Here is a 13544-nt window from a genome sequence, read left to right on the forward strand (position 1 = left end):
CAGGAGAAGTGGCTGCAGGGAGATTGTTGCAGCTGTCTGATTGAAGACCAGCCAGCCCTGGCCTAAGTTTGTAAGAGTCCTGCTCTAACTCATGCTGCTGGCAGAGGGTTCCTCACACCAACAGAGGCCTGAGTGTAGTGGAGTTCAGCTTGCCACACCCTTGTTACCCGGTCCTTCTTTCCTCTCACACCAGGTGCTGTGAAACTGAAATGGTTTAAACCAAGGCCTCTTGGCACTGCTTTACAATAGCCTTTGCAGACTGGATAAACTGGTCCTCATGCTTTTGGGTCTCTTTTCCCAGCCAGAGTGGGGACAAGGAGCCTCAGGCCAACTCTACACCTAAAACTTAGGTTGACCTAGCCGTGTCGCTCGGGGTGTGTGAAAAATTCACACCCTTCATAGATGTAGTTAAGCCGACCTGAGCCCTGGAGTACACACCACTAGTTCAACAGAAGAATTCTTTCATTGACCTAGCTACTGCCTCTCAAGGGCTGGATTTACTACAGTGATGCAAAACCCCCTTCCGTCTCGCTAGTAAGTAGCTACGCTATAGAGCTACAGCAGTACAGCTGAGTGTTGTTCAAGACTTATTCTGTTTCTCTTGCTTAATTTCAAAGCCATAACTCCAGCTGACTCATATTCCACAGCCTTTTAAAACTTTTGCATATTCCCATATAAATCAATTTCAAACTAGGAAAGCTGACAATCCATTAAATAAAAAAAGATTTGAGTCAGCTTCCCAAACTGCTGAACTGCTGATCCGGAAATGATCTAGATAATCATTCCTCATGCTGTCGCTCTTAAATAAAATAAATATATTGTTGACTTCAACACACTCCATTGAGATCACCCCCCAAATTAAACTAGGTAGCCAAAAACATTGATATGTACCTTTGACACAATTTGTTACATGCCCACACTTCACTTTGAAAAACGGGGCAATGGTTTTATAGTTGTTTGGTTTTATTTTAACGGATTTATGCAGCAAGCAGAGGTTTAGCAATCCAAGGAGAGTACGCCAAATGCGATCAGACCCATTTATAAACACTAATTGCTGAAGAGTTGCTGTCAATACTATTCTATAGCAAGGCAAGTGAGGAGCCCAACACTGAAAGGCATGTTCTTATGTGGAAAGTCACTTCACACCTCAATTACAGCTTCTGCCAACCACTTCAGATCTGAAGTATAATGTTTTCTCTGAGGAGAGGATACCATTAGCACAATAAGCAGTTAGCACAGAGACTGTGAACTGAACAGCAGCAAGGGAAATCACTTCGCAGTGGGAACTCCTTAGACTTTTGTTTTTATGCCACTTTGAAAAGCAAATTGATTAAAACACACACACACACACACACAAAACATCGTCAGGGTGGTACCTTTTTGTACCCATCTTTTCAGTTAATGAGAAAAGCCCAATTTAAGACTTTTCATTAAAACAATTTTTCCACCTTGTACTAAAATAATAACGCTGTGCACTTATTTATTGTTCTGATCAATACCGACATATCTGAAAGTGACAAGGTGTCCTTGGTATAATTATTAATAATTCAAACCCCCATGGAGACTAGTTTATCACAGTTGCATATACTCATAGCTATTACTATCCCCAGGGCTTTAATGGCTAATAGAGTTTCGGACTAAAGGACTTGCAGACTTGTGTAACTAAGCAAGGTGATGGACGTGACCATGAGACCTGTAAAACACTGTAGGGATTTCATCCTTCATCCTGTGCTGGCATCTGCTATTGAGAACCACTGAACCTGTGCTGCATCCCATTGGGGCCTGATCCTGTCATTCTGAGCCATGGCCAAAATTATTTGACTAGAGCAGGACACTACACAATATTAATATGATAAAATAAAATAAATAATAATAGTAAGTTACCCAGTTCAGCTAGAGTCAAAGCCCTCTGCGCTGGTCAACTAAGTAATCCTCACAACACCACTGCAAGGTGGAGAGGTAGGGAAAGTAGTAGAAAGACTACTTAACCTAAGAGGGAGCACCTGGGGTCTTATCTACACTAACCTTTCCCCCCCAAGAATTTCCCACTATATTAGTACTCCTAATAGTAGTGCACACCATGTTCTAGACCCATTCCTGATACTCAAGAAGTGATGGTCCCTGCCCCAAAGAACTTACAGTCAAATGGACAGCGAGACAGACAAAGTGACAGAGTTTGGAGGGACGTTTTAAATTACAAGTCAGCTAAATTCAGCTGTTGGCAGTGTGGAAGAAATGGGTCCAAGAGGGACTAACATTACACCACGTTTCCACTGTGATCACGGATGGAGCTACAGCAGTGGGAAATTTAAGTAGGAAAAAGGCTCAGGTCTGGTCTACACCTAAAACTTAGGTTGACCAGCTCTACATCGTTCAGGGCTGTGAAAAATGTAATGCCCTGTGTGACCCAGTTAGATCGACCTAACCCCCACTGTAGACACAGCTAGGTCAATGGAAGAGAGAGCCACTGCCTCATGAAGGGGTAGATTTACTACAGCAGTGGAAAAAATCCCTTCTGTTACTGCAGTAAGTGTCTACACTACAGTGGCATAGCTGCAGGGCTGCCCCTGTGTCACTTTAGCTCTTGTAGTGTAGACACAGCTACAGCTAGTTTAAATGACTTACCCAAAGCTAGATGGTGCGTCAGGCTGTGGCAGAGTCAGAATGAGAATTCAAGTGCATGCTGTGCCCATTACACTCCCCTACCTTTCTGTGGTCGTATTTAAGCATGAGATTCACTGGTGTCCTGAACAGGAATGCACTCGTGGATCGGGGTCTTTATTACTAAGCATCACTCTATTTGCATTTTAAAACATCTTAATTTAAATGCAGATTCCCAGCCTCAAATATTTTGACATTATTTCTGCACTTACGCTGTTACAGTCTGATTTTAAAATTAATCATTTAATTCCATGTAATTGTTTTCAGACTCAGCTGAATGGGAAGTGAATCTCACAGAATTGTAAATGCAGGTCTCTGTGGTGAAATAGATTCAACACTACCCTAGTCCCCATTTTGTTTCAAAACTTCAGTTGCAATTACCTGCTCTAATTTTAAATGGGAAGTCTCAATATGCTGTAATTAAGCATACAGGGGAGCACAAGAGTGCTGTCGATCAGCACCTGGCAATGGGATTCCCCTTCCAGAGGCACCTGCACTAAATGGTAATGCCTCACTCCATTCCCCTTCCCTCCCCTTCATCTTCTCCCGTCTGCTCTGACAGAACAGATGGAACAATCATCCTACTCATTCCACGGCAAGGACCCCTGCTGCTGCAGTGAGAGTTATGCAGTTGTAATACACATAATTAGCCAAGTCAATGGACAATGCAGCATATTAGTGTGGGCGGAGTTACATCAAGCAAAACATGAATTCCAGTTTAGCTACTGTAGTAAATAGGACATTTCTGCCAATCGTCAAAAATCGCGGACACGAGGCAGAAACTAATTACACAGCTTATAGGTGGGGTGCCTTATCAACCCCTTCTCCCCCACCAGGAATATTTAGTAGTACAACGTGCAGGGCGTTATTCTGATCTTGGCATGCAGGTGATTTATGCTTAGAAGCCTCATTAACATGCATGAGTTATGCACCCAAGTCTCCCACACATCAGTGAGTAATTAGATGGCATGATATTTACCCGGCACTGTATGCCTTACCCCTGATTTCAGACTGAATTGCGCAATTATAGTCTGCAAAGTTACTGCTCCAAGAAGAGGCACTCCTGGCTTTTTCTTGTAGTATGTGACTCGCTCTGTAGCTGCCAACACATGGAACTACAGCTCTCTGATATAAGGCCAATTGTTGAATGTCCTCCCTCCCATATTACACTCACTGTGTCGGGGCATCAGCCTCGCCAAGATGAATGCTGATCTGATCCTCTGACTTATGCTTCCTGCCCTGCTCTTCATCTCTCCTTCCTCATAGAAGAAAAGGCTATGAAAAGCTGCTGGGATTCTGTCAACCGGGGTGATGTTGTCTCTCTACCTCTGAATGGTGGGATTGTGATACCACGGGCTAAGTCACCCCCCCTTTGCACAGCTAGCTCTTTGCTGAATAGTGCTGATATGAGGTCACATGTAAAGGGGAGTGAGAGAACAAAATGGGTCGGATGGAGAGCTGGGACCCACAAAGCTATATTAAGGTAACTGAAGAAATTTGAAATTTGTCCAGGGCTTTGCATTCCCTACACTCCCGAAATGTGATCTGGTTGCCAGAAGCAGCAGCCTGGGAGGTGTTTTTGAGTTAGCACTCGCTATTCTGGTTTATTAAGGCAAAGCAAGTTATAGGTGAAACAAACATCAAGTAAAGGAGGTATTTCCTATAGTGCCCAGCCTCAGGGGATAGGCCCTGGCTAGAATCTGTCTGAGCTGGAGAAAGTGCCATTTGATTCTTCTGATTGAATGTGGGGATCAGTAACCGCCCCCAAACAAGGGGTCATGAGTGAGTTATAAGGACAGAAGGGCAGTGCACCCTTTTAATCAGCATGGAGCGGCTCATTTAGAATAAATCTAGCTTTACGGAGTCCTGATCGTCATCATCAACACCAGTGATGGCAAGACAGCACCTAGGGGGATAGTCAGTCCTGGTGCAGAGGGCCAACACAAAGCCTACATATTGCTGAAGTCCTCACAATAGGGCTGAAGAGGTGCATAGGGCAAACGACACTCCTACAGAGGAATCTTAGCTTCCGGCGGTTAGTTCTCTGCCCTCTTAACAACCTATTCTACAGTTACCCTGTTAATGAGTGACTCAGGTGACAGGGTGCCAACTCATATGCTCTCTTTGGATCCTAAACAGTGAGCTAGAGGCTCAGGGGAATGACTGATGACCTTGTACCACACTACCTGCCATAAAGACACAGTGTCCTTTGGAAACTTGTGCATTGCTTTGGGCATCTGGACTCTGCCAACCGTTTCCAAACAACTTCCACACAGATTCAGATACAGAGGATGGCTCAGATTACACACTATGGAGTTATTCCTTTAAGAGCTTCCGAAGGGACACGGCAACAGTCCCAGTCAAATCCTGGCTCCTTCACAGAACAAAGATGTTGGGCTGACAACTTTACTTCCTACAACGTCTAAGCAAAAGGGAAAGACTGAAGATAGACCTTCTCAAGCATAATAGCAGGGGGAGTGAACTCTGCATAGTGTTTGCCTACACGCTGTCAGAGGAAATAACTCCTTAAGTCTCATCTACCCTGGGATTGTAGCCACCAGTGCAGAGATCATCAGCTAGAACTCTTGGTGAAGCCTGAAGAATTAAGTTCCTATTTTTATACTTGTGTAAAAGCAAATAAACAAAATTGCTAACGTAAAAGAGGTGTGGAGAATCCTTGGCAATTTAATACCACATGGATGTTCCTTTGCAGAGATAATGTATTTCACAAATGAAAACGAAGCTTTCATGACCATTTCCCATAACAAATATTCTAGGTTTGCACTGTTTCCTAACTTTCATTTTTATGTAATGAATGAACCCCAGCTAAATACAGAATTCAAACTAGGCAAATTAGCTACTTGAAAAAAAGCCCTGGCTCATGAAATAATAGACTGCCATGTACTTCTACCGGGCCTTTCATCTGAAGATGTGAAAGCACAGGACAAAACAGTTAGAGCCTTGCAAATCCACTTTAAATCTGCAAATATCTGCAGATCATTTGTATGCATCGTGGATCGGAGGCGGATACAAATTTTGTATCTGCGCAGGGCTCTACAAAGGGTAATTAACCCGCACAATGCCCCTGTGTGATAGCATTGTGACATCTATTTCACAGAAGGTGAACTTAAGCGTAGGCAAGGGGGCGGTGGCCCTCCCTCAATGTCAATCTCGGGGGAAGGCCACACCTCCCGGCTGCTATGTCCTGGGGGAACAGCTTTTATTGGAAGGAAAGTTAGCAGTTCTGGGGACTCCCTGACCTAATATGGCAGTCCCACAGTCATGAGCCCCAACCCTCAGGCAGGCGGGTGAAGGGGGGCAAAAAAACAGCCTATAGGCCCTGGCCTCAGGCGGGGGGGGGGGGGGAGGGGGGGGCTGAACAAGCAATCTATAGTCCTCAGCCCTCAGGCAGGGCGGGGAAGGGCAGGCCAATAGTCTATAGTCCCTAGCACGGAGGATGAGCAGGGATACAGGGCTCCTGGTCCAGTGGGGGTGTCTGCTACACCAGGGGTGGCATGGCACATTATGGGGATGCAGGCCCACCCGACTACTCTGCATCCCAGCCCAGGGCCCTAACAGTGGTGCAGTGTTTACCACTGGGTCGGCGGGGCTCCCGCCGAAACACGCCGACTGGTGCTCCAGCACGAGCACAACCAGACAGTGGCCGGCTGTCCCTGAGCTACTTCCTACCCCATCCTGAGGCGTACCTGAGTCCCAGGGTCATCCTCCGCCTTGTCAGCTAGTGGTAGGCTCAGCAGTTCCTCAGTGTCAGGTGTCTCCGGCGATTCTAGTAGCTCGAGGTCATCGCTGGAGTGACAGGCATCTTTGGTGGACACAGGAGCCAGCGGGAGGCATCTGTTTCCCTCAGCGTCTCCTGCTCAACTGAGGTTGGTGCCAGGCCCGCCTCTTATACTTTCGGTTCTTGTCCCACTCCTCTGCTTCCAGTCTGGTGGGCGTGGACTTCTGGCGTCCACCTGCCAGGGGGTGGATGGCCCTTCTTCAGTGTCAATCTTGAAGAGAGGCCACGCCTCCCAGCTACAGAAGGGCAGAAACACACACACACAGAAACCGACGGCCAAAATTTCAGGAGCATTCCCTTACTTATTTATTTTTTAATGCTGGCGTTTTTTGGTGCCTGTAGCCGGGAGGTTGGCCTCCCTCGGAGATTGACGGCGAGGGAGTGCCACCAGCCCCGCCCACGCCCGGGGACGTTTACAGCGCCCAAATTAAGTCACTTCGGTCTAATTTTCAGGAGTGCTGAATCCCTGCCATTCCAGCAGAGATTAACTGGCGCCGCAGTTCTCAGCTCTTTCTGACAATTCCACCCTAAATGCCTCCAAAGTTGGATGCCCAAAAACTGGGGCACAAAAACTTTAGGGAAAAGTTCTGAAAATTTGAATCTAGAACTCTGGTCCATATTCAGAGAGCGTCAATAGCAGAGCCAGGAAAAGAAGCAAGGAGCCTTGGTGGCCAGGTGAGTTTTATCTATTATTGTATTACAGTAGCGGTACAGAGGTCCCCACCTGAAACTGGGGCCTCACTGTGCTGGGTACAGTCCATCCGCCGAGTAACAGACGGGCTGCTACAAAGAGCTTAGATTAAATAGACAAGCCAGGAAAAGGTGGAAATCTTCTCAGCTTCATTTTTCAGATTGAGGAACTGAGGCACAGAGAGATTAAGGGTCCATGCTGGGCTGAGACAGACAAATGGGAGAGGAGCAGCTAGAAAGAGCCAATTGCAGCAATCTGATTCAGGGCTGTCTGGCCCCGGTGCATGTTACGAGGGCACAGGGACAGCCCTAATTTATGCCACTGGCAGAAGGTCCCTCAGGAACCGGTGGAGGATTAGTCACAGCAGAGCTGCGTGCTCCCATGCCCCACCACTTCCCTCCCCAGACTGCCCGTGTCCCACTTCCGGAATGTGCCTTCGCTCCCCCAATAGCCAGGAGTGGATGGGGCAGCTGGCAAAGGAGGAAGCAGAGATGCTGCTGCCAGATTTCTATAAGCAGGGGGTTCTTTGTAAGGGGGCATCTCCACGGGCTATTTTAAGGCCGCATAGGCAGTGCAAATAGGGTGACCAGATAGCAAGTGTGAAAAATTGGGACAAGGGGTGGGAGGTAATAGGCACCTATATGACAAAGGCCCAAATATTGGGGCTGTCCCTGTAACATTGGGACATCTGGTCACCCTAAGTGCAAAACAGCCAGAGAATTGACCCTAAGTGACTTGCCTAAGGTCACACTGAAAGTCAGTAGCAGACCCAAGATTGAACAGTGAATTTCTGAGTCCCACGACAGTGCCTTAATCAGGAAAGCATCCTCCTCTCTTTCCTTATAACCACTCACTAACTCTCCAATTTCCCTTAAAATATATTTAAACAAGGAAACTTTGCCTTCAGGAAAATGACGGCCCGATGGATAGGCGTACCAGCTTCCTCATGGAGCTCTGCCAGTGTATCTTCACTAAAATATAATGCTCCTGTTCGTGTCCTAGGCTTCTTCCAAACAGACCATCAATAGTGCTGAACTGTGCTGTGGCTTTGCAATATGACAATTGTTTAATAAGACATTTCCCAGACCTGAAGGAGAACTTTGCGTAAGCTCAAAAGCTTCTCTCTCTCTCTCTCTTCCAACAGAAGTTAGTCCAATAAAAGATATTACCTCACCCACCTTGTCTGTCTAGTAACAAACAGACTAACATTACCAAGCTCATCTTTTTTGTGATGCAAGCCAGGTTTCCAAACATATCCAATGCTAAAGGTTCTGTCCCTGCCCTCCCCCCCACCAAATTAAAATAGCATTCTTTTTAGGTACCATGATATTTCCATTTCAGTTTTATTACTTTAATACAAAAGAACCAACCCTCACACACACACAAACACACACACACATATATGCTGCAACTCACGTGCTACTGTAATAGAGACAAATGCAGCCAGGAAAGGCACAAGAAAAATCAGAGTTATTCACGTTGTAAGCCAACAGATCCCATTTGCTAGCATGCTACAGATGATGCCATGCTGTAATATGACTAAGTGTCAGTACAGCACATCATAATATTTTAAGAAAAACAAATGCAGATCCACATTAGCAACTTTTCCCTGGAGGGGCAAAGCATTCACTTCAAGTGTACTGGTGTCCAAACGAGCCCCAAGCAATTCCCCATTCATTCTGCTCTTCCGGCTTATCTTTTCACTGCTTTGGAGGGCATTCTTCCTTATCTTGGAAACAAATGGCCTCCACGGAGAGCTCCGAACAGCAAAGCCATTTATCTGTTTGACATGTGTTTCCCTGTTTGGTTTCCCCAGCCTTGAGACAACCAGTTCAAGCTTTGACAATATTTAGCGGTGTCTATGGTGGAGAGCTATGTGCCCCACTCACTCCAGGGGTGTGAATCAATTTCTTTGCCACATTTATCATTTACTGTAGTAAATCAAGTCTAATCAATGCTTCCCTCATTTGATAGGGGATGACGTCTATATAGACTTTCAGGAAAACTGGCTGGCAAGTTAAAGGAAAATAAACCAACCCAACAATTAAAAAAATCAGCTATTTAATTTGAATCGTTTCAGGCACCCTTTTTAGTTGGGAGTTATGGGGGGGGCAACACACAGGATGAAATATTGGCTCCATTTAAGTCAGTGGAAAAACTCCCATTGGCTTCAATGCGACCAGGATTTCACCCACTATCGTTAACGCTACAGTGCAGTTCTTCTCTTAAAAACGATCAGGTAAAAAGAGGCCACGCTCTGTAGGGCAGGTGGTCTCCCTGTTCATTCAGAAACATATCTACTGACTTTAGGGACAAACCCAAATTTTCCCACTCTTCTTTAGCCCTGCAGAGCCAGCACAGCCAAGACTTAGCGCGCTGGACTGTATTCCCTCTAGACAGCATCAACAATAATCCTCAGCTAGAGGGCAGTGGGGCTGGCACAATTATCACTAAAAGCATAATTTGGCCTGCAGATCCCCTATGTCGCCTCAGCAGAAAGCAGTGCTCTAAGCAATAGCAAAGCAGGAGTGAGCCCTCCCTGGGCCTTGAGCAAGAATGCTGGCAGACTGGGTCTGTCACCCCCACATCAACCTCTGGAAACATGGGCTATTAGTGGTGACTGCCTTCTGAAATGGCACGAGTTGTAACGATTGTGCCAGGAGCTGAAGGCTGTGGGTCAGACCCAGTGGGGCCTTCCCCTGGAGCAACAAGAGTGGGGTTCTGCATCTCCAAGGGCACCAAACCCAAATGACCACCAGGTTTCCGTGGCAGAGGAAGCAGCAGTAGGGAAGTGAAGGGCCCCTTATCACTGGGATAACAGGTGATCCCCCCTTGGGGCTCCAGGGGCCTATGCAAATTATACAAATGCTCTAAAATTGTTATGGCGGCAAATAATCCTAAATGGCTACTGGCAGCTGGGGATTGGGACCTGCTTCAGCCAGGCCCCTGCGGCTGCAGTCAGGAGACAGAAGTTGTGTAGAAGTCACCACGCTGACTCTATGCCTTCTTAGGATTCTCCTGCACTGGTGTGATCTTCCCATGGTTGGCTACTGGGCTTTAGGGCAGCTTTGCACCAGCAGCACAACACACGGGGGAGAATCTGAACCATAAAGTTGAAATACTCCAAATCATTAATTATATTAGTTAGCATGGAGTGGCTTGGGAGAACTATATGTTAGTCACCAGGCGAATTGCACCTCTGACCCCTCAGTCTCTCTGAGTGTAACCCCTCTAGCCATCCCCTCTCTCTTGGGGTGAAATCAGGTGATTCTCCCACTCTCAGACTGGGCCCCGGGTTGCAGTCTCCTGTGTATCAACCATGGTTTACTCAGCTGGTCTGACTCATGCCAGTCTCTGCAATTCAGGACAATGACAGTGGTAATCAGCGACCAGACAGCCTCAATAAAGCAAAGTATTATTTATTTAGAAGACAAACCTTTCAGAGAAAACGTATCTTAAAGACAATAAAGCAGACTGTACGCATCTCCAGCTTACCAGGTGGTTAACCATCTTCCACATGGGATATCTGGACAGACTAATTTCCTGTAGACTCTTCTGCAGACCCTCTGTCTCTGTCAGTCTATTAGAGCTCACTGACAATGCCTTGGACAGCCCTGGCAACTCACTCCCCTTTGCAGGAATCAACTCCCTTTTTAAATGTTTATTGCTCTTGGATCTGGTGACTCCCAGCTCTGGCAAACAGGTTTGCGACTCATGGGAGATAGGAGCCTTGAAGCTAACAGCTTGCCCCATTGTCTTTCCAGTATATGCTTGGTCCTATCTGGGAAGCCATTCTATTGCCTTCATGCAGAGACCCCCATGGAATTTGAGCAATAGAGGTATATAATGGACATTCCACTACTCCCAATATAAATTAGATCAAGTCACACTGGAAATTGTAATAACTCAATGTACAATAACTTCGCCCTGATCTGGTAACCCCCAGTGTTCACAACATAGTTACATCTCAGTATTCCTAACACTACCACACAATAGCTCCGTATCTCTCAGAGCAAGTTTGGCCAGGAGGCAAGAGTGCATGTCAGCAATGGATTGAAGGGAGAGCATTTAGAGGAAGAATTTTGCGGTGGAGTGGGAATGCAAGGTGTGGGAGGGAAAAGCCTAGGGGCATGAGTGGATGAAAGGAGTATGGAAGCATGATAATTTGGCAGACCAGCAGGTGAGACATGGAGGTGCTGGGTTTTACAAGATGTAGACAGAGCAGAGCGATGCAGGACCTTGAAGGGGAGTGTGACGACATCTTAATACGAAAGTGTGACCCTTAGAGCATCCCAGTGCCAGAGAACAACGGACTCCCTGGTATGTAGCAGTGTCAGCTGGCTTGACCAGCTCAGGGCACCCAAGTCCCTGCTGTCAACATTTTTATCTAAAAGGGGTCACATAAGGTATCATATATGAACTGGTAACGTGCTGGTCATTAACGTTATTGGGTAATGAATGTACAGGTGATATATGAAAAATTATAAATACGGGCTGGAAATAGGTTCTTACCATGTGTTTGGCAGAGAGGGCTTAAAGCACCCCCACACCAGGACAAAGAAATGTGGCTCCAGTGTAAATAGAGCCCAGGTGAGACCATGGAAGCACGTTTAGATAAAAGGTAAACAAAACCATCAAATTAGCCAGTGGGGGAGATGGCTCCTTAACTATCATGGAGGTGGGAGGAAGTGACTGCAAAAATCAATGTGGTGTCAGCTCCTTGTGTGACACAGCAAGTGGAGTCCCCTGGAGGGCTTCCTGATTTGGAAAACAAAGAAACTTTGAGGCTATACTCAGAGAAAGCCTTCACCTGAGGCTCTGCATTGGATCCTGGCTTAAGGACTTGCCAGCTATGCTGGAAGAACAACTGTGGTGAGAAAGCTACTCTGAACAAGAGACTCTAGCATGCTAAATTATGCTTCAGTCTTAGAAGCATATGTTTTACTTTTTTTTGTAACCACTTCTATCCCAATTTCTTCTGCTGGGTATCACTTAAATATCTGTCCCTTGGTAATCAATTTAATAATCTTGTTTTACTTCACAACCACCTCAGTCCTGTTTCAAACTAACATGTAAAATCCTCAGCCAGACTAACAGGCTGGAGCGGTGTGCTCTCTCTTTAAAGGAGCAGTGACTTTGATAAGGTTTTGGGAGTGCTATAGTGAGAGGGGCTGAGCACTCAGAGGAGGTTTTGTGGAGAGCTGGGAATGGATGGGCTGTTAGTGTCACCCTGCAAGGAGTAACCAGGCTGGGGGAAGCCAGGGTGAGGTCACTGAGCTGCAAACATGCTGCTGGTATCAGGGCTCTGAGCCAAAGCTGCACTGCACTGCACAGAAGTTACAGGAAAGGCAGTGACACAGCCCCTTACTGGTCTGGATGAAATTCCAAAGTGTCCCAGAGAGTTACTTTTTTCTACCCATAAAGAATTAGCTACCCTGTCACTTTGAGGAGACACTGCAGGTATTTCATTCCAGAAAGATTCCCTGAGGAGTAGTGGGAAAAGATCAAGCTCTAATGTGCCTGGATAAAGGCAGATTGGTGTAATGGCCTTAGACACCAAGAGGGTTAAATTCTTCGGAACAAACAAAGAGATTTATTTCACTATAAAAAGAGGTAGCCAGTTCTGAGAGTGAAACAAACCTGTTTGGGGAACAGGCAAACAAGCTCTCCTTGGCAGTGTGCCACAAAATGGGGGAGAGAGAAAACAAAAATGAAAGCAGCTGACGTGGACTCTGACACATACCCTTTAACTTTTGCGACCTGCGTTTCCTAACTCATAATAGTTCAGCTTTCTGCAGTTTGCTCCTAGCAAGTTTCACCGCTCACCCTTTATTTCTACCTGTTTTCTTGCTGTCATTCTTGAAAACATCTTGCTTATATGCAGCTGTAGTTTGGATTTGATTGTTAATAGGGAGAGGAAGAAATGCTCACTGATATGTAAGATGAGGAAGGTTCCACCCTGGTGGGAAGAGGAGAAAACAAGTAGTGGTTAAGAGACACACAGGCACCCAGGATTATAAATTCAGTATTCGTGGGGTGAGGGCTGCAGTTCCTACTAACAGAGGTGAAACAGGAGCGTGTGTTGGCACAAAGCGAGCTGCTGACTTTTGACCATTTAGACTGGGACTACTGCAACAAGGGGAAGAATGTAATGCTTTTTAAATGATGACTTTCTGCATGCTTTTGTAATTGTAAATGAAGGTTGAGAAGTAGTTGTAGGAAGAATGAATTTGAGATGTGCTGGAGATCCGCAGTTCCCATGGGAGCACATAAATCCGTGTGTTCCTCATCACCGATCTGTTATCCTATTCCAGTGATAGCACAGCACCATCCGCTATGCAATAACCATCCCTTTTCAAGAACTGTCACTTACCAATGACAGACTACCAGAGA

This window comes from Emydura macquarii, unplaced genomic scaffold (assembly GCF_026122565.2).
Source record: "Emydura macquarii macquarii isolate MOO-44397 ecotype Brisbane River unplaced genomic scaffold, CSIRO-AGI_Emac_v2 contig_71, whole genome shotgun sequence".
Taxonomy (NCBI): Eukaryota; Metazoa; Chordata; order Testudines; family Chelidae; genus Emydura; species Emydura macquarii.